Raw genomic sequence first — 19603 nt, forward strand, 5'->3', positions numbered from 1 at the left:
AATTATTAATGAATCTGAATGGCTGACTTGCCAAATAATGCGATCACCAAAAGTAATAGTGCATGGCAGCACATATCATTGTAAAAGTATAATTTTGCTTGAATGTGATGAAGATGATTTACCAGTATTTGGAGAAGTGGATGAAATATTTATTTTTAACAAAGAAATCTTATTAGTTATTTCAACATTGCAAACTGAATATTTTGACTTTACAATAAATTTATATAAAGTTACGCAAATTTGCAATGTACAAAATTTCGTGAAAAATGTCAAAGATTTAATGTTTCCTTATCCACTTTCATCTTTTCAAACAAAAAATAGAAAATATGTACCGTTGATAAATCATGAACGTATTGAATTTTATGGATAAAATATCTTTTTCTAAATGTAATTATCCAAATAATGTAATAATAAATGTATGCAATAATAAACTTATTGTATTATAAATTCATGTTATTTGTGTAATTAATATTTAGAAGATTCAGTGTTCTTTAATTATAGAGAACATTATAAACGAGATATTATAGATTTAAGTAGAAAATCCGTAGTGTTTTTGCTCAACTATTTAAAAAACGCTAAGAATTTTCTTCCTAACCTAATAAACATTTTCTCATAATTGCACATGAAACTCGTGTGTAAGAAGATCTAAATGTGTACAGTTATTTTATGTGTGTGCTTTTTACACATTTGAATTATTTAGAAGTACACGTTTCCACATTTAATATTATATATCATATTATACACAGCAAAACGTGTTAAACTATACGTTTAAATGTATAAATTTATTTTTTTACACAGTATAGTGTGTTATTTTTACACGCCAAACTAAATTACACACATAAATGTGTTATTTTACACATATATGTGTGTACTTATTACACACTTGGATTTGCAGTGATGTTACTTGTCCCCGTAGATATTGCCAATCTGACATTATGTATTTGCCATTCGGACACGTCGAATCGATAGAGCCATTATCGTGTTCCATTCCTAATCTTTTGAACAATTAAATTATTACGTTTGAAAATATGCCTTATCTGCAATATTTTTAATACTTTGTTGTTACTCAAAAGTTTTACACTTTAAAAAACTAAATCTCTTAAAAACTCTGAGCAGTTTTATTTTTCAATTGCACAAATATAAAAATTCTTCTAATAAATATCATATACCTAATTGTATAAAAAAAGTATACATACACTTACAGATGACCGATCTCATGAGCAGTAATACGAGACGTCGCAAAACCCGAGACTGCGTAAGGACCGGTAGAACCGATTTCTACTAAGGCGCACGATGAATTCTGTGTACACGAAGAATTAAAGAAAGAACTTCCTACAACACCATAATGCTTTTGTTCCTTTTCTGACTCATATAGATTTATTCCGGTCAGGTAAAGGCCAATGTCCCACTGAAGCGAATCAATCCCGTATTCAGAATACAAAAAATTCACGTAATCGCAAAATGAATTGATCATCTTTTTATGGTCACCGTCGAAAGCAGACAAATTTGACAGCTGTTTATCCATTATTACCAACTTTACTAATGAAATATCAACAGGAGCACCGAAACTTGAATGATGCAACAAGGCTTGAATTTGGTTCACGTATGCTAATATCATATTGCGTAACTTATCCTCATCATTGTCCAGAATAGGCATGTACATATGATATGCTGCTTCGTTGAAAAAAACGGCCAGTTCTATAGTTAAATTTTGTCAAGCATTGCGTACGTGACGTCGCTTCAGTTTAAACATGTCCCGGTGGTAAAGTTTTGAATCAGCAAAATATTGCAGTGATCTTTTGATAACATAAGGTTTGCCAAATGAAAGATTTGATTGTCCTCTAAAATCGTCGATTAAGCACATAGGCGTAAACTCGTTCCGCAAGGGCCGAATCTCTATTGTGTTGTTTTCCATAAAAAAACAAGTCCTTCCTAATTTTAAGAAGATATATTTTTTTTACATGTTATATTTGTATTTAAAACGAAAAGTAATGCAGTATACAAGTAAAAACATAAAAATTTTAAAACAGTTTTTTTTTTTTTGTAATATTACTGACCAATCCATGTTCATGACAAAAGTCGATGGCCGCAGAGCTGATATGATCTTCATGATAATAATAGCAATGACTTGATACGTTTAATTCCAACAATTTTTCTGTAACGTTTTTAACATTATATTTCCATCCTTCGAACGCAGGCGGTACAACTCTATCACTTCCATGCAGATTCAGTTGAATCAATCGTCCAAAAACTTTTAGTGTTATAGATATCTGTAAAATAGATAACAATTAAGAAAAAATTTTAAAATTCTTAAATAACGACGATCGAGTAATAAATGGAATAATAACTGCAAAACGTACGTACCTCCTTTACTCCTGTCGGACTTAATGTTGGCAGTAATATTGTTTCCATATCTCGCGTGAGATGTGCGTAAGTTTTATTTAATAAGATTATTATCACAAATTTCGATATAAAGAACATGTTATTTTATAAGTTTTTCAGTTTCAAGCAATTAATTAAATAATTTACACACACGTATTTGCACTGTCGAGTTCGTTATATCTGATATGATCGCGTATGAAACACGAACTGGCATATGAGGAATATCCTTTGTGTCATGTGACATTTATAACACATTCTCTCTTTGCTACATGTATATGTATAAATATTTATGTTTTAAAATCCATATTTATGTTTTAAAAGTTTAGATGTAGTATTTACGATAACGGTATAAGATCTAGGTTTATAAAATGTAATTTATCACTAATATGTATAATATGTAACATTGATCGGAAACGTAAAAGTTTAATTTTCAATAATTTAATTTCAAAATGTGGATAATTATTGTTGGTATATAAAATTGCCGTTTATGCATATTCGTAATGTCTTGTAAGTGACGTTAAAATTTGGGATTAACAGAAATTAAACGAAGAAACGAAACAATTAAATAAAATTATATATATTGCGATAGAGATTATTAAAAATGAATATTTTTATACATTTATTCTGTCTAATAAAATTTGTTGGTAAAAAATATTAAGAGTTAAAAAATATTTATTGAGTAGTAATATTGAGTTTCCAAATATATCGAAATCAATCACTTGTAACATCATTCTAACGTAATGCAAATCAGGCGATGTGACACACTCATAAGTGCAATAAAAGCAATAATTTTTATTTGCAATAAATTATTTGAGAAATATCCAATCATGTGATACGTAATTCAATACAATATCTATAAATATAGAGAAACCAATATTTTGTATAAGTAATATATATATATATATATATTTTAATAGTTTGTTATAAAATTCATGAGGTTTGAACATTAAGTAATCGATATTCTTATGACAGAGGAACTTACTTATTACTTCGGTAGCACAATTTCTAATGCGCTTGGTTGCATTAACCGTAGCTGTAACGGCGCACTTGATGAGGAATAAAACACAGGTACTAATGACGAATATAGATACAGATGCTGAATTAATTCGGAACACTTATTTAAAATTATATTCTTTTTTATAAATATGTCAATTTATAACTATTAATTTGTTTTCCTTCTGCCATCATAATAATGTAATTGATAGAATTTATTTTTTATGTCGATAATGATACGTATTTTTTTATAAATTTGTGTTTTATAATAAAAAATAAATTTATTACGTAAAATAAAACGTAACATCGCTTGTTCAACGGGCTCTAGGATTGACGCTTAACAAATTGTAAATGATTTCAAATTGATTTATGCGTGTTTGCAATTTCATTTTTTCTTAAATCTTATGCCACACATATCAAGAAGCTCTCGACAATTATTCTTAGATTGAGTAGTTTTCCGGCGGGCAATAATGCTGACGACAGTAATAATTCTGGTCATCCTTGTATCTTTCTCATTACAGTTAACCTCCGAAATTACTCCTTCTATCTTGATGAGATACAATTATTTCTTACAACTACCCTTTGTTGTTTTCTACAGAATGCCGAGTGTATTCGTGTGATACCAAAAACTATATAGTCTTTGTTCTTATGTAAGTCGGGACGCATCGGGAATGTACATCGATTACATCGCGTATTTTGAAAGGTTTATTTCGATCAAAATTCATTGCGCGAGCAGCAGTGTTCACGTAAAACGATATTTTGTATTTTGTAACATTTATTTATTTTACGTGAGTATTTATCTTTAATTTTTACTCGTATATTTATTTATTTGTACTACAATATGGAATTGAAAAGCGCTCAAAAAGCTTTAAAACACAGAATTTTTATCAAGTAAAATTAATTTTTATATTAGATCACGCTGACAAATTTACAAACAAAATTTAAAAAATACGACACGAAATACGATAGAAGGCGAAAAATAAAATAGTAAATTATTTAACGAAATTAAAATTCTGAATGCAAAAAGAATATCTTGTAATGTGCAAAATATTATATATCATATTAGGAATTTCTTTCACTCACAGCAAGGGAAGATTTGGTGGGGTTGTTTACATACGCTCTGTAGCCTATGTGCTCTATGTCCTCTCTCCCTCACTTCCACGCTTTCTCTCTCTCGCACGCGTATCGGCATGCACATTCCTTTCCCCTACTCCTAAATCACACTTGAATCCTTCGACACGACCAGTGATGCCAATTCGAGCTCGCTGGTACCATGGGTACCGTAGAAGAGGGGATACCCACACAAGCGAAATCGCTGACGTCACATGTCCGTGTTGCTCGGCGAGCACACGGTGCGTATCCCCTCCACTACGGTACCCATGGTACCAGCGAGCTCGAATTGGCATCACTGGACACGACCTTATACGAATGAATCCTTGCCTATGAATTGTTACTATTCGCACGGCGGGACTTGAGCGAGGCAGACCGTTCGCGTATCGGCGCGTTATTCCCCCCCCCCCCTCAACTACCACCAATTCTTATTACTTTTCACAGTCTTTCACCTTCCTCCCCCTTTCTACCATTACCTGTTGCGTACATGGCAGCGTGTCGAACGCGTATTCCATGCAATGAGCGATATTCGAGTTTAAATTTCATTCTAATATGACAAAATACGCGTCGGGAGTGTCGGCTAAAATATCGTATGATTATTGTAACATTGTTCCGCTGTAATTTCGCAGTAATATAAAACGCGGAGTGCCGTTTAAAGTGACGTGCGCTTTTCATATTCGCGTCGCGATCGCGTGTAAATACTTTATAGACCACTGAGAGGAGGAGGAGTTATAGACTTTTACCGAGAGTTATAGCGAATCTATAGATGAACGCATTTTTACTGTATGACAAATATTGGGACACAATTTTTTTTGACTTTAGGCTTGGCTCGGGGGAGGGAAAGGTCGGTTTCAATCATAAAATCTCCACTACGGCAGGGCAATCTTCGGTTCTACGTGCAGCGCGCTAGTTGTACAGATAGCCGGACTGTCGAAGGTAGTCGAGGACGGCTACCGGAGTTAGTCAAACGCTACCGATTGCTTTTCAGATGTCTTGTATCTAGTCGGTTGATTGGATGACTAATCACCTCATCTTTTTCGAGCTTATCTTTGCCTTCTGTTTTGAGAGAATCGTGCCCCAATTGGTAAATGTGGTCGTCTGAAACGCGGACGGAATTCGCGCGTAACGTCACAGCTTGGACAATTCGATTCGATTCGCCTGTGATGTCGAGAGTGCCGTTTTAAGTATCGCGTGATTTTCGTATTCAGGTACGCATGCGAGCAATGCATGCGCCGCGAACGCGTGAGATTCAATGTGAGTGCTTCGATGGACCACTGAGAGGAGGAGGAGGCTCAGGAGGAGCATCGGGCGCCGGCGGAGCAACTTTACGGTAAGCAATAATTCATTTATTTGTTGAAAATATTGTACACATTAAAATATTTGAAAGACAAAATATTTACATTAGTTAATTTTTATCATTATTAGAATTTATTCGCATATTTTTTTACTTTTTATTTAAATAATTAAACTTTTTTAATAATTCTTTTATTACATATTTGCTTAGAAAACGAATTAAAAGTTCAATGTACTCAATATTTTTTATGATTTTACAAATATTTTATATTGTGAACGCTGCTATAATTTTGATTTATTTCGTGTTTTACAGATCAACTATGCAGATCAACAGAACGACAACTCCGCTGCTGCGCATCGATCGGTGAGTTAATTTAATTTGTCTTCTATTATTAAGATAATGGATCGAATAATAGTGTGAAGATATATAGACGCGAGACACTTTGCAGGTCGTATAATTTTTATTGTCTTATAGTAATTATATCAAAATTTTATTCTCTCGTATTTTTTAAAAGTATTTGGAGTTGTGCGTGCGTTTGTTTTTAAAAGAACGAAATACTTATTTTTTTAGTTAATTTATATTAAATTTAATTATGTGTTACCAATATTATTATATATATCTAGAAAAGATACATGTTATATTAGATTATAATTATAAAAATTATTAAAAAATATGTTACCTGCAAAATGCGTTGTACATTAAAAAGAAACAAAGTGTTTCTAATTTTGATTTTGATTAAGCCCGAAGTTGAAACAACTTTCATCAGCCTAATAACCCTTTGAATCCATATATATTAAATATTAATCATATAATATTAAAAATATAATCATACACCAGAATACTTTGAATAAAATTATGAAAAGTACACTATTTCTTCGATTCATTATCTTAAAATGGATAAGCTAGGACTTAGATGCGTTAATGAATATTTAATCCTGGAATATTTCCTAAATGTATTTCATGATTGACAGATCAGAACATAATATATTGGAATTATTCAGAGAGTTTGTAGAATTTTTTTATGACAGAATTGAAAATAATTTTTATATGTTTATATATCTTTATTTAATAATGTATGCACAAGTTGTTTAAGATGGCCAAAAGTTGTCGAATATAATGGTGCATATATTACAGACAAAGATGACTCTAAACATATAAAAATTGTTTTCAATTTTTTTATAAAAATTATATCAAATTTTCTAAATAACCCAATATATTTTTATTCTGAATAATGTACTTATGTTTGTTTATATATTTATTTATATTTTTTTTATATGAGAAAAAATAGAAAAAAAAAATATTAAAAAAAAGATTATACATAAAATTAAAGAAAAAAACTTGTTAAACATGGAAAAAAAGTATTTGATGCCGCAGTAAATTTTATATAAGCTATCGTAGCAAAATTTCTTACTGTTAATTATTATTTGAACAGCAAAGAGATTTGTTATAGATAATAATTTTATTTACCGAAATTAGTTTTGTTAAATCTGCAAATTATATTGCTAATATATGTATAATAAAAAATTTATTTTTATCTTATTGTCAAAATTTGTATTAGTGACGACAATTTCATTGCAACAGTAAAATAAATTTATTAAAAATAACTTATTTTGTTGTAACAGCAAATTTTAACTTGTTTCTCATTTTAAAATTTGTCGATTTTTTCGAACGAAACAGATTTGTTGCATATCGAATAATCTATAAAAGTAGTTACAATAGCGAAATTTTATTGCTAACATATTTAACATGCAATAGCAACGATTATTTTATTGCAATAGCAAAATTCTTTTTTTCTGTGTAAATGTGTACTTTTTTTCTTCCTTCCTTACGGTAAGTGGTTTAACTTTTTATATATTTCCAGGGTTAAATATATAAATTGGCGTTGAAAAGCAAAAATGAGAAAATTTTTAAATACATACATATGTACGTATCACAAATATAAATTAAAAATAAAAAAAAGAATTCTTTTACACAAACGTAAATATACTGATAAATTATGGTATATTTGAAACAATTTATCAATTAAAAAAAAGGAGCACATTTTTTATTAAAAATTTTGAAATATATTTATTCTTGTATTCTTGCTATACGCCAATTTCTTCGTAATCTTTCCTAGCCTACCCATGCATCCGTGGTCCTATGGCTTAACAGAACTAGAACTATCAAAGCGGTTAAAATAACCGGTTTATTTTTTTAGAACAATTACTTAAATTTATAATGCTGTATTTCCTGAGATTTTTTCTGTGACTTGTTGCATTGTGTTAAATGATCAAATTGATTAATTTACTTTTTCTCTTTATCACTTTTTATTAAAAAAAGAAAAAAGAAATAGAAATTGGTATATGTTAATCGTCGGTAGTTCTAGTGTTGTTGATCCCATAGTTGAGCATGGACTTTCGAAATTTGTGGTCCCATCGATGATGGTCGAGCACAGATCTCGAAACAACGTTGATACGATCGATCATTGAACAATGGTCGACTATCAACATAAATTTCGAACGCAACTAGCGGAAACTGAGCTGAGCTCTGCGCTAGCGTCCTGCGAAAAACTCCCTCTCGAATTTTAGATGCAAATAGCGGTAACTGAGCTGAGCTCTGCGCTAAGCATCTTGCGAAAAATTCCTAAATGATTCTGCGATAAACTCCCAAACGATTCCGCGAAGAATTCAATCTTATTAAACTTTGTCGGTTTATAGTTTCTTACGAACTCCTAGGTATAGAATTTTTTTATAGATAAGTTTTTGTGTTAGGTAGAATTTCTATTAGGTAGGATTTTCCATTAGAATTTTCAGATAGTTTGGATTTAAAAAATTTTTATCACTTTTTTTTTTAATTCTTTGCTGTCGATAAAGTTTGGAACTTCTGCTTTGGCAGTTAGTTTGCAGTTTATTGATAACAAAGATAATGACATAACTTTGGGTGGGCAAACAGCAAGATTTTTTCCGCGAGAGCGGATGTTCCTTGCATATAAGAATTTAAAAACTTTTTATTATTTCTATATTTTTTTTTTATTTTTTGCTGTCGATAAACTTTGGAACTTCTGCTTTGGCAGTTAGATTGCAGTTTATTGACAAAGATAATGACTGTGGGTAGGTAAAGATTCTCAGCAAGATTCTCTTTTGTGAGAGTGGAAGAAGTTTCTTGCATATAAGAAACATCATCTTAAAAGATTTTTTTCAAATTTTATTTGTTAAATTGTTGTTAAAAGAAAATGTAATAAGATAAATGTCTCAATGGCTAGACATATTTCAATCTCCAACTATAAAAAAAATAATTTTTTAAATAGTTATAAATATAATGGCCAGAACTGGTACATATAAATATCTTATATTTCTTTGCTAATATTTAATTTTAATAATTGTCGTTCATTAATTACAATTTTAGTTTTATTTGTTAGATAAACTTCAATCTTTATTAACAATTTGCCATCTGTTTTTACATAAATTTGCATAACAAAGAAAGGATTGAGGAACATTAAACTGGAAAATCTAAAACACGTTGGTAAAAATTTTTCAAAATTTTTTTACTAAAGAAACATATTTTAGTAACGAACACACACGGACAAATCAGTGGTCGAACTAAACCATACAAGATTAGGTACTTTTCTATTTCTTCTTTGCCTCTAGAAGGTTACAATGCTTTGGTTTTGAATATATTATAGGATATTTATGTGAAGATATAATTAGTGTTTCTTTTTTTCGGCTTGTTAAGCACTGAATTATTTTATGTCAAGCGGCTCGAAGTTTCCGTTGTTCGCTTATGGTTATTGTCGGCCGCACAATCGCGCAATCAATCGAAAGCGTGCGCCTGTTTGCATTTCATTTTTAATTGTTATATAATAATTCGCTATTAGTGTCCAATCCATCTGCCAGGATGCGTCTCGATTGCGATTGCGCGATTCTCGAACGGCCTATATTTGTTGCTTCGTCGCAGACGGTAACATATGTATTGCTATGCTTATGCGCGTTTCCATATTCCACACGTTCTCCATTTTTATAAATATATATTAAAGAATTTTTATTAACCAGTAAATTTTTAAATTAGCCCCATTTGTTTTTTAAGGGCTTTATTGCGTAATAACTTTCGCTGTTCTTTTAAAATATATACAAGGTGTCTGGCAATAATCGCCCCACCGGTCATATACAGGTAGAGGAGGTCAAATCGAGTAGAAAAGTCCTTTACCATTTTTTGATTTTTGTAATAAGTACTAAGTAATTAACGAAAAAAGATTGGTGAATCCGTGCAAGTAAAGCGCGCGCAGCGAGAAGGACATCCCACTGCTATGCGATCACTAGGCGCGCGATGAAGCGTGGGAGGAGCGCTTTACAAATGACAATGGCAACATACGAGCGGCGCGTAACGCTAGATCCTTGTGTCCTAGTGATCGCGTAGCAGTGGGACGTCCTTCTCACCGCGCGCGCTTTACTCGCGCGGATTCGCCGATCTTTTTTCGTTAATTACTCAGTACTTATTATGAAAATTAAAAAATGGTAAAGGACTTTTCTACTTGATTTGACCTCCTCTACCTGTATATGACCGGTGGGGCGATTATTGCCAGACACCCTGTATATCTGAATACCAAGAATTATCAGAGGATTTTATCAGAGAATTTAAGGATAAAATTAATTGGATATGTATATTTAAATCCAGGAGAATGAATACGTCTACAGATTTTTCCGCAAATCTAAAAACATTTATATCTTATACTAACAATAAATTTTCTAAAGAATTCCTTAATGAATTTAATGATAAAATATTTCAATTTCCTTAATAATATGGTTATCTTTTTAGAAAAAATACATTACAATAATAAATAAATGTTAAATTTGAATATTTATGCGCAAATGTAACAATATCATAACAACAAACAATATTAAAATGGAACAGATAATGAGCAATCATATCATATTGTGAGCAGGTAAGCGAAGGGAGGGCATAAGAGTAAACGATTCAAGAATAGTGATTGCACACACGTTTATTATTATACAGAGACTGACTCTATCGAGAGACGCAAAAACAAGAGAGAGCGTCACTCACGAACTAAGATAAATATATAGAGGGGACAACGCGATTGACAAAACACGGATCGTATGAGGTAGCGGAACCCGCGAATTTCAACACTTCCCCTCGAGACGTGATTTAACAAGAAGACATACAGGAATCCAAACCCATTAGATACAAACAGCGTCTATGTTTGGGTCCTGATAAGCCCTTAGTCAGCACGTCGGCCATCTTGTCCTCAGTGAAAGTATATTCAATCTCGAAAAGATTGTTAATCAAAGCATCGCGAATGAAATGATGCCTGAGGTCGATGTGCTTACTTCTAGCATGAAACGTTGGATTCTCAGCCAGCTTTAAAGCACCCATGTTGTCGTTAAAGATTTTCGCGGAAGCAAGCTTATCAAATCCTAATTGCTTGAGGAACTCGCAAAGATACAAGGACTCCTTAACAGCTTCGGTCAATCCCATATACTCCGCTTCCGTCGATGACAATGCTACCGTCCTCTGTTTCTTAGAATCCCAGGAGATGATTCCGTTTAGCATGAAGGCGTAGCCCGTATAGGATCGTCGATCGACCGGGCATCCAGCCCAATCAGCGTCCACGTAACCTGTCAACGATTTCTTGATAGGTTCGTAAACGATTCCAATGTCGGCGGTTCCCTTGAGATAACGCAAGACGCGTTTTGCAGCTGACCAGTGACTTTGTCCGTATCCGTTATTGAATTGACTCAACGAGCTTACTGCGTGAGCGATGTCCGGTCTAGTAGTAACGGCTAGATACATCAACGCGCCGACCAGCTCACGATACGGCAAAATCCTCTCATCGTCACTTGGTTCTTCCGTTAGTCCTGAGAGTTTAACGTTCGGGTCCATAAGGGTGTTCACCGGTTTGCAACCGTTCATTCCAAATCGTTCCAGGATATCCGTAACGTACCCTCTTTGATGTAAAACAATTTTGTTACTATCCCGCGTGAATTCGATACCGAGGCAACATTTCGGTTCTCCAAGATCCCTAATCTCGAATTCTCGAGAGAGAAACTGCTTGATCTCTATGATTTTGTTTGAATCTTGAGCCATGACCAGGATATCATCCACGTATATAGCGATTAGAAGTGATTCTTCCCCTTGTCCAACGTAGTACACACAAGGATCCGATTTAGAAGGAATAGCGCCGAACTTACGTAGTGCGTAGTTTAGTTTTTCGTGCCAATTTCTTCCGGCTTAACGCAATCCATATAAAGATTTTCTCAGAAGACAGACTTGGTCCCCGTCGTTCAACTCCATCAGCATCGCTTTCGCCTTGGACCTTATTTCCTTGCTATAGCTTTCTGACTCGATAATACAATCCAGAGATGAAGACAGACCTGGAGGTGGTTCCATATAGATCTCCTCCTTGATCGAGCCGTTTAAATAGACTGTGGCTACATCGAACTGTCTCATGACCATTCCGTGACTAGATGCCAATGCTACAAGCAGACGAATTGAGCTCAGACGAGCGACAGGAGCAAACGTCTGATTGAAGTGAATGCCCGGACGTTGGGCGAATCCTTGTGCAACAATTCTTGCCTTTCTTCTTTCCAGTGTTCCGTCTGGCTTGTACTTGTTGCGTAGGACCATGCGACTGCCTATGACTTCTCTGTCGTCTGGCCGTTTTACAAGTTTCCAGGTATCGTTTTTCAGAATGGATGCTGTTTCATCTGCCATGGCACGATACCAATCCTCAGCGTCGGAACCGGATATGGCCTCCTTGATAGGTACTTCCGCGAGGTAAGTAAATTCAGAGACGGCAAACCTCGTCTCTTCACACGGTGCAGAAAATAACTTCTTGGGTCTGCCTCTCTTCCCAGTCCGTAATAATCTAGGTCTGCCCGGTCCTCTTCTCGGAGTGACGTTAACATTTGCATCAAGGTCATCATCATCTAAGTCATCTGGTTCAGGAACGATTACGTCATTCAGGAGTATGCCTCGATCTCCTCCTATTGGATTGATTTCAATTTCAGCTTTATCAGCAACGGTATCAGGTAGGTCCGAATCAAACTTTTGTTCAATTGGGAGGTTCTCCGTGGCGAAGTCCTTGAAGACGGTAATAGGTAAGTTTTCGCGATTCTGCAAGAATCTTACGTCCCTAGTAATTTCGATCTTCTTTTCCTTAGGAAGCCACACACAATATCCCTTTGAGTCTGCCGCGTATCCTAGGAAGATGCCCCTTCTGGATCGATCCTCGAACTTCCCCTTACCTGGAACTCTATTTAAACAAAATAAATTACAGCCGAATTCCTTAAAGTGACTTACATCGGGAGTTTCTCCAGTCCACAGTTCAAATGGGGTTCGACCGTTGAGAGCCTTGGTGGGACACCGATTTCGGATGTAACACGCCGTAGATACTGCTTCGGCCCAAAATGACGGAGGAAGGCCCGATTGTATGAGTAGGCAGCGAGTCATTTCTAGAAGCGTCCTATTCTTCCGCTCGGCTGTGCCATTCTGCTCGGGATTGTGTGCAATAGAGAGCCTTCGCTGAATTCCGGTCTTCTTCAGGAAGTCTTCGAACTCTTTGCTCAAATATTCTCTACCGTTGTCAGATTGTAGAAACTTAATCTTTCTTCCAGTCTTGTTTTCGACCAATGCCTTGAATTCTTTGAATACGTTGAATACGTCGCTCTTGTTTCGAAGAAACCGTACTTCGCACCACCTCGAATGATCATCTATGAAAGTGACAAAGTACTTTGCGCCACCTTTGGATTCTGTGCGCATAGGACCGCATAGGTCGGAGTGAATTATCTCCAGGAGCTCTTTCGTTCGGTTTTCTAAAGTTGTCGAGAATGGTGTTCTGGTCATCTTCCCTCGAAGACAAACTTCGCACTCTAATTTGCTTTCGCATTTTCCGAGATTCAATCCTCGCATTGCGTTACTGCGCTCACCATTCGTTAAATCCTTCACGTTTAAATGTCCGAGCCTGCGATGCCACACGTCTAAAAGATTCGAAGCACCCGGCGTATCAGCTGAGATTCTATTGCACTTGGTTTGTTCATGTTCCGACAAGTAATATAAGTTTCCTATTCGATTAGCGCGTAATATCACGTTTCCATTGCGATCAACTATGACTGCACGATCCCTTTTAAAAATGACTTCGAGATTCTTATCCGTAATTTTAGCTACTGACAATAAGTTTTCGCGAAGATCGGGTACGCAAAGCACGTTACTCAGACTCACGTTTTTCTTGTCTCCGCCGACACTTGTCACAAATGAGACCTTTCCCATTGTCGTAATTTTCGTCGATGCATGATTTGCAAGATTTAAATTGCCGCGTTTTAGTTCGTCAACTTCCGCGAATTCGTGCAATTGTCCGCACAAGTGTGACGTCGCGCCGCTATCGAGACACCATTTCGTACCGCGCACGTTGCTTTCCACGCGAAACGCTTCTTGCGCACTCGCGAACGTTTCTACAGCGCATAGGAGTATATCTTCGGTGCTCTTCGCAGACGGTTGGGACTCTTCTTTCTTCTTGCAATCTATGGATTTGTGTCCTTTTTCTTTGCATTTGTGGCAGCGAAACTTGAACTCTTCCTTGTTTTCTGATTTTGGTTTTCTAGCTTTATCTCTGTTCGGTTTACCTCTTTTCTTCACAAACATGGCGTTCTGAACAGCGCCGCGAGTGTCATTTTTTCGAGCGTCACTTTCTTCCACGATTTTTATGCGTAGTACTTCCGGTGACGGCAGCTCGTCACGCGATTCGATGGCGCATCGAAAATTCTCAAAAGATGGCGGTAAACTGTACAACAGCATAATCGCGAGTAATTCCGGATTGATATCTATGTTCATTTCAGCCAATTTGTCGACGGTATCATGAAACTTACGGACATGTTCTCGCACATCGTCACCTTCTTCCATGTGTTGAAGCGTGAGCTGCTTCAGAAGCGTGGCCTTCCGGGCTGGTCCTTTAGACTGATACGTATCTTCTAGCTTTATCCATATTTCGCGAGACGTTGCACATCCTTTGATTTGTTTCAATTCTGATGGCTTTATTGACAATATTATGTCGGATATTGCTTTACTGTCGTTCTTTATCCACATTTTGACTGCTTCTTCCGATGCCTCGTTGCCGGCTTCCAGCGTTGGTTTTTCGCACTCGCCGCTTACATATTCCCATGCATCGTTTTTCATGAGCACTGCTTTCATCTGTAACTTCCGTGTATCGTAGTTGTCTCTTTGGAGGGTTTCGATACGAGCAAAGCCTGACGCGGACATCTTGCTGAGCACTGCAATGTATATTGTTCGTTTTCTCGAGATACACGTGAATCACTGAACCTCACTATCCGTTACGTTCTTCCGATACTTATGCCGATCCGGCCTGGGCCCATAACCTGTGAGCAGGTAAGCGAAGGGAGGGCATAAGAGTAAACGATTCAAGAATAATGATTGCACACACGTTTATTATTATACAGAGACTGACTCTATCGAGAGACGCAAAAACAAGAGAGAGCGTCACTCACGAACTAAGATAAATATATAGAGGGGACAACGCGATTGACAAAACACGGATCGTATGAGGTAGCGGAACCCGCGAATTTCAACACATATATTCTAACATATATAATAAGTTAAAATACACAGATTTATTAAGTCTTTATAGTATAGATTATTTCAGATTAAGCGTTACAGACTATATAAGATTAAAACGAAACAGTTTCAATTGGAACCGTATTACGCAAACGGGAATGTTACAGGATGAATTTATTATAGAATTCATCGATGAACTTAATATACAACTAGTTATTATTTATAACAAAATGAATGATAAAACTCTAAAATTAATTTTAGACGAAAATAATATATGTTTAGCAGTAAAGTATCAAGACGTTAGCAATATCATAAACGAAATTTCTCATTATTTTACAGATCACATATGGACTGTTGTGTCTCAATTCCAAAGGTTAAATGACGATACTATAAGAAAATACGAAAATAAATTAGATTGGTATAGTCTATGCAAATGTCAGAGTTTATCTGAAAACATAATAAGAGAATTTGTACATAAGATTGAATGGAAGTATATATCGGAATCTCAGACATTGTCAGAAGATTTCATGGAAGAATTTAAAAACGAAATATGTTGGAAAGATATATCTAAATTCCAAAAACTATCAGAAAATTTTATAAAAAAATTTAAAAGTAATATAGATTGGAAGAATATTTCTAAATATCAAAAATTATCAGAAGATTTCATACGCGAATTTAAAGGATGTGTATTGTGGAAATGTATATCTAAATATCAGATAATGTCAGAGAACTTTATGAGGGAATTTAAAAAATATATCAGTTGGGATTTAGTATCTAGATACCAAACGTTGTCAAACGACTTCATTTTTGAATTTAGAAATGAACTAAATTGGGATAATCTATGTCAATATCAGACAAAAAACATATCAGAAGATTTTATATGTAAAGTTCATGATAAAATATCATGGAAACAACTAATTAGAAATATAAACTTATCCGATAGAATAATTTTAGAATTTTACGATAAAATGGATTGGGAATACATGTGCAGATATGTGAAATTATCTCCAAATATAATTGAAAGCTTTTCTAATAAATTCTCGTGGAATATAATATCTAGATACCGCATATTATCCGAAAATTTCATAAGAAGATTTAAAGATTACGTTGAGTGGAAATATATATCTAAGTATCAAAGGTTATCAGAGACTTTCATGAAAGAATTTAAAGATAAAATTGATTGGTATATTGTATCTAAAAATCAAATACTATCAGAAAAGTTTATTAACGAATATAGGTTTAAAATAAATTGGACATTAATATCTGAACACCAAAATCTTTCGGAAAATTTCATTATACCTAATCGTACCTATATAAAGGTCATACCTAATGTACCAATATATAAAGTAGATAATAGGACAGTCTTATATTTATCAAAAATAATCTATAATATGATATTAAATTTTCGTCTGTTTTTAATTTTCTCACGCGAGTATATGTATAAAGTCATTTATAATAGTTTCTATATTAATCTCTTTATATTCAAATTCTACGTTATCTATAATTATTGTAAAATTACTAAAACTAATATTATCATATATAAATATATTAAACTTTAATTCTTTATCAAATGGTACAATATAATTTAACTTTAAAAACTTGCTTGATAGTGATGTTCCAACTATTCTACTTAAGTTACCAAAGTTCACTAACGTATTTGTATTAATAAAATATTCCTTATTCTTGTTAAACAATCTATTAATTTCTGAGTACGATACATATTTTATGACAAACGGATCATCTGACTTAAATAATTTGCTTAATTCTATATCCTTTTCCCTTTCGATATTCTATAAAAAAACCATCTCTTTTTCGGCTTTACAATTATCCTACCATATTTCAATATTAAGTTGAAAAAGTTCAATTCGGAAAAATCTACATAATTGCTTTCATCCGTGCTTGATAAAATTTCTTTTTCAACTTTAATTCTAGAATTATTAAAATAATCTATTATTAATTCTCTGTTGATATTCTTTGAAACTTAACTATACAAGAATCTGACATCTTCCTCGTTTACAAAGAAATCTTCACTGAAATTAATGCTGAATATTTCTCTATTTTTACTTATAAAATCATCAAAATTATGTTTATCATCTTCTAATGTAGTTTTCATGTATTCTTCTATACTAGCTATAAGTCCACCAATGTTATTTTCCATAGTAGTATTTATCTAATTTATTTTTTGAAAAATTATAAGAAATTAATAAAAGTATTTATAAAAATTATATTCAAATAAAACTCAAAAATGAGCAAAGCTAGAAAGAATCAGAAATCTGATAATTCTTCTTTGTCATCTGATAATGATGAAATTATCGAATCGTTAGAGACTAAAACTAAAATTAAAACTAAAACTAAGAAAAATAGTGATGTTTCAACTGAAAGATACGATAAATCATCAAGCCTTGAATCTAGTGATGAAGAAATTAAAAGTGACGAAGAAACTAAAAGTGTGGAAGAGAATCAAAGCGACGAAGACATTAAAATATCTGATAAAGGAGCAAAAAAGAAGACTAAAATAAATAAGCAAGATATAAATAATAAAGAAAAAGTTAATAAAAAAGAAGTTAATTTATATAATAAAATAGAGTATGACGCTAACGTATTTGATGAAATAAGCGATGAATTCATTACAAAACGAGTGGCAATTAAATTTAGAACTTTTCTAGAAAAAGATACATATAAGGAAACAGAGTTGAAAAAAATGTACAATATTATATGGAATCATAGCATAGGTCTTATTTATTTTGGATTTATCCATAATACTAAAGATCTTTCATCTATATTAGATAAGATAGATAATATGATAACTCTCAATAAAAGATTATTTGATAATAATATTAAACTTAAATCATCTGACAAAAGTGGAAATTCTAAATCATATACAAAAAATAACGACCTTAATATTTACACATTACAATCGTTCAAAGAAGAAAAAAGAGTTCAAAAGGAAATTATACACGCGTGGAATTTACTCTTTATAGCACTTAGTATATTAGAAATGATTGATATTAACGTTTATAATGGAATAGTAAAAACATTCAAAGTATCTGAAATATTTACATATACATACAACAACTTCCTCGAATGGTATTACGACACAGAAGGAGGATGCAATTTTACATCTATATTACGAATACTTAAAAAACAAAGAGTTCAGAAACAAGATATTGGACAGAAACTAATTAGAGAAAAAAAGAGAAGTAATAAATAAATTTAATTTTTATTTTATTGTTAATCTATTAAATTATTTTTATTTTGTATTGAAATGAAATACAAAATTTTTTATTTATACAAAGATGGAAAATTATACGATAATGATAAACTTGTTGGAGAGAAAGACGATTGCTATAAAATAATAAAAAAATATAAAATACCCAAACATATTACTGACGTAAAAGTAGTAAAACAAAAATTCAAATGTGCAGACTACAACTTATTATTTATCGGTAAAGACAAAACTGGAAAAATACAATATTTTTATGGAGATATATATGTAAACTTCAGAAGAAATAATAAACTTAAATCATTTTTAAGAATAGATAGTAAAAAAGATATAATAAATAAGTACATTAATGATAATAAAGTGTCAGATTTTAATAAATTAACTAAAGAATCTTTAATGTCGTTATTAATAATATTAGAATTTAAATTTTATATAAGAACTGGTAGAAAAAAATACAGTGTTGAAAATAATACTGTTGGCATTCTAACGTTAAAAAAAAAAATATAACAGTAGACAAGAATAATATATTTATAATCTTTATAGGAAAAAAAAAATAATCCATAAATTTGTAATTAGTAAAATTCTTGATGAATATGTATATAAATTTATAACTGTTCTGTACGATAACTGTAAAGACGATAATGATTATTTATTTTCAATCAACGGAGTTTTTATAAGAGAATCGAAATTTTACAATGTATTAAAAAGTTTAGGCATTACATTAAAAGATATAAGAACATATGGATCAAATCTTATATTATTACGAGAGATGTGGAAATTCATAAATTCTATTGGTGACAATAATATAAATAAGGTAGATATTAAAAAAATGTTACAAGTTGTACTTTGTAACACAGCCGATACGATAGGACATTCAAAATCTATTTCAAAAAGATCATATGTAATTGATATATTAATTGATAAAGAAAACATTTGTGACATTGTAAAAAACTTTGATCCAGACTTTACGAAATTTTATAATTACGTTATAAATAAATTAAAGAATGGATAAATTAAATAATGTTAATACATCCATAATTACT

This window comes from Linepithema humile, chromosome 5, assembly GCF_040581485.1.
Source record: "Linepithema humile isolate Giens D197 chromosome 5, Lhum_UNIL_v1.0, whole genome shotgun sequence".
Classification (NCBI taxonomy): domain Eukaryota; kingdom Metazoa; phylum Arthropoda; class Insecta; order Hymenoptera; family Formicidae; genus Linepithema; species Linepithema humile.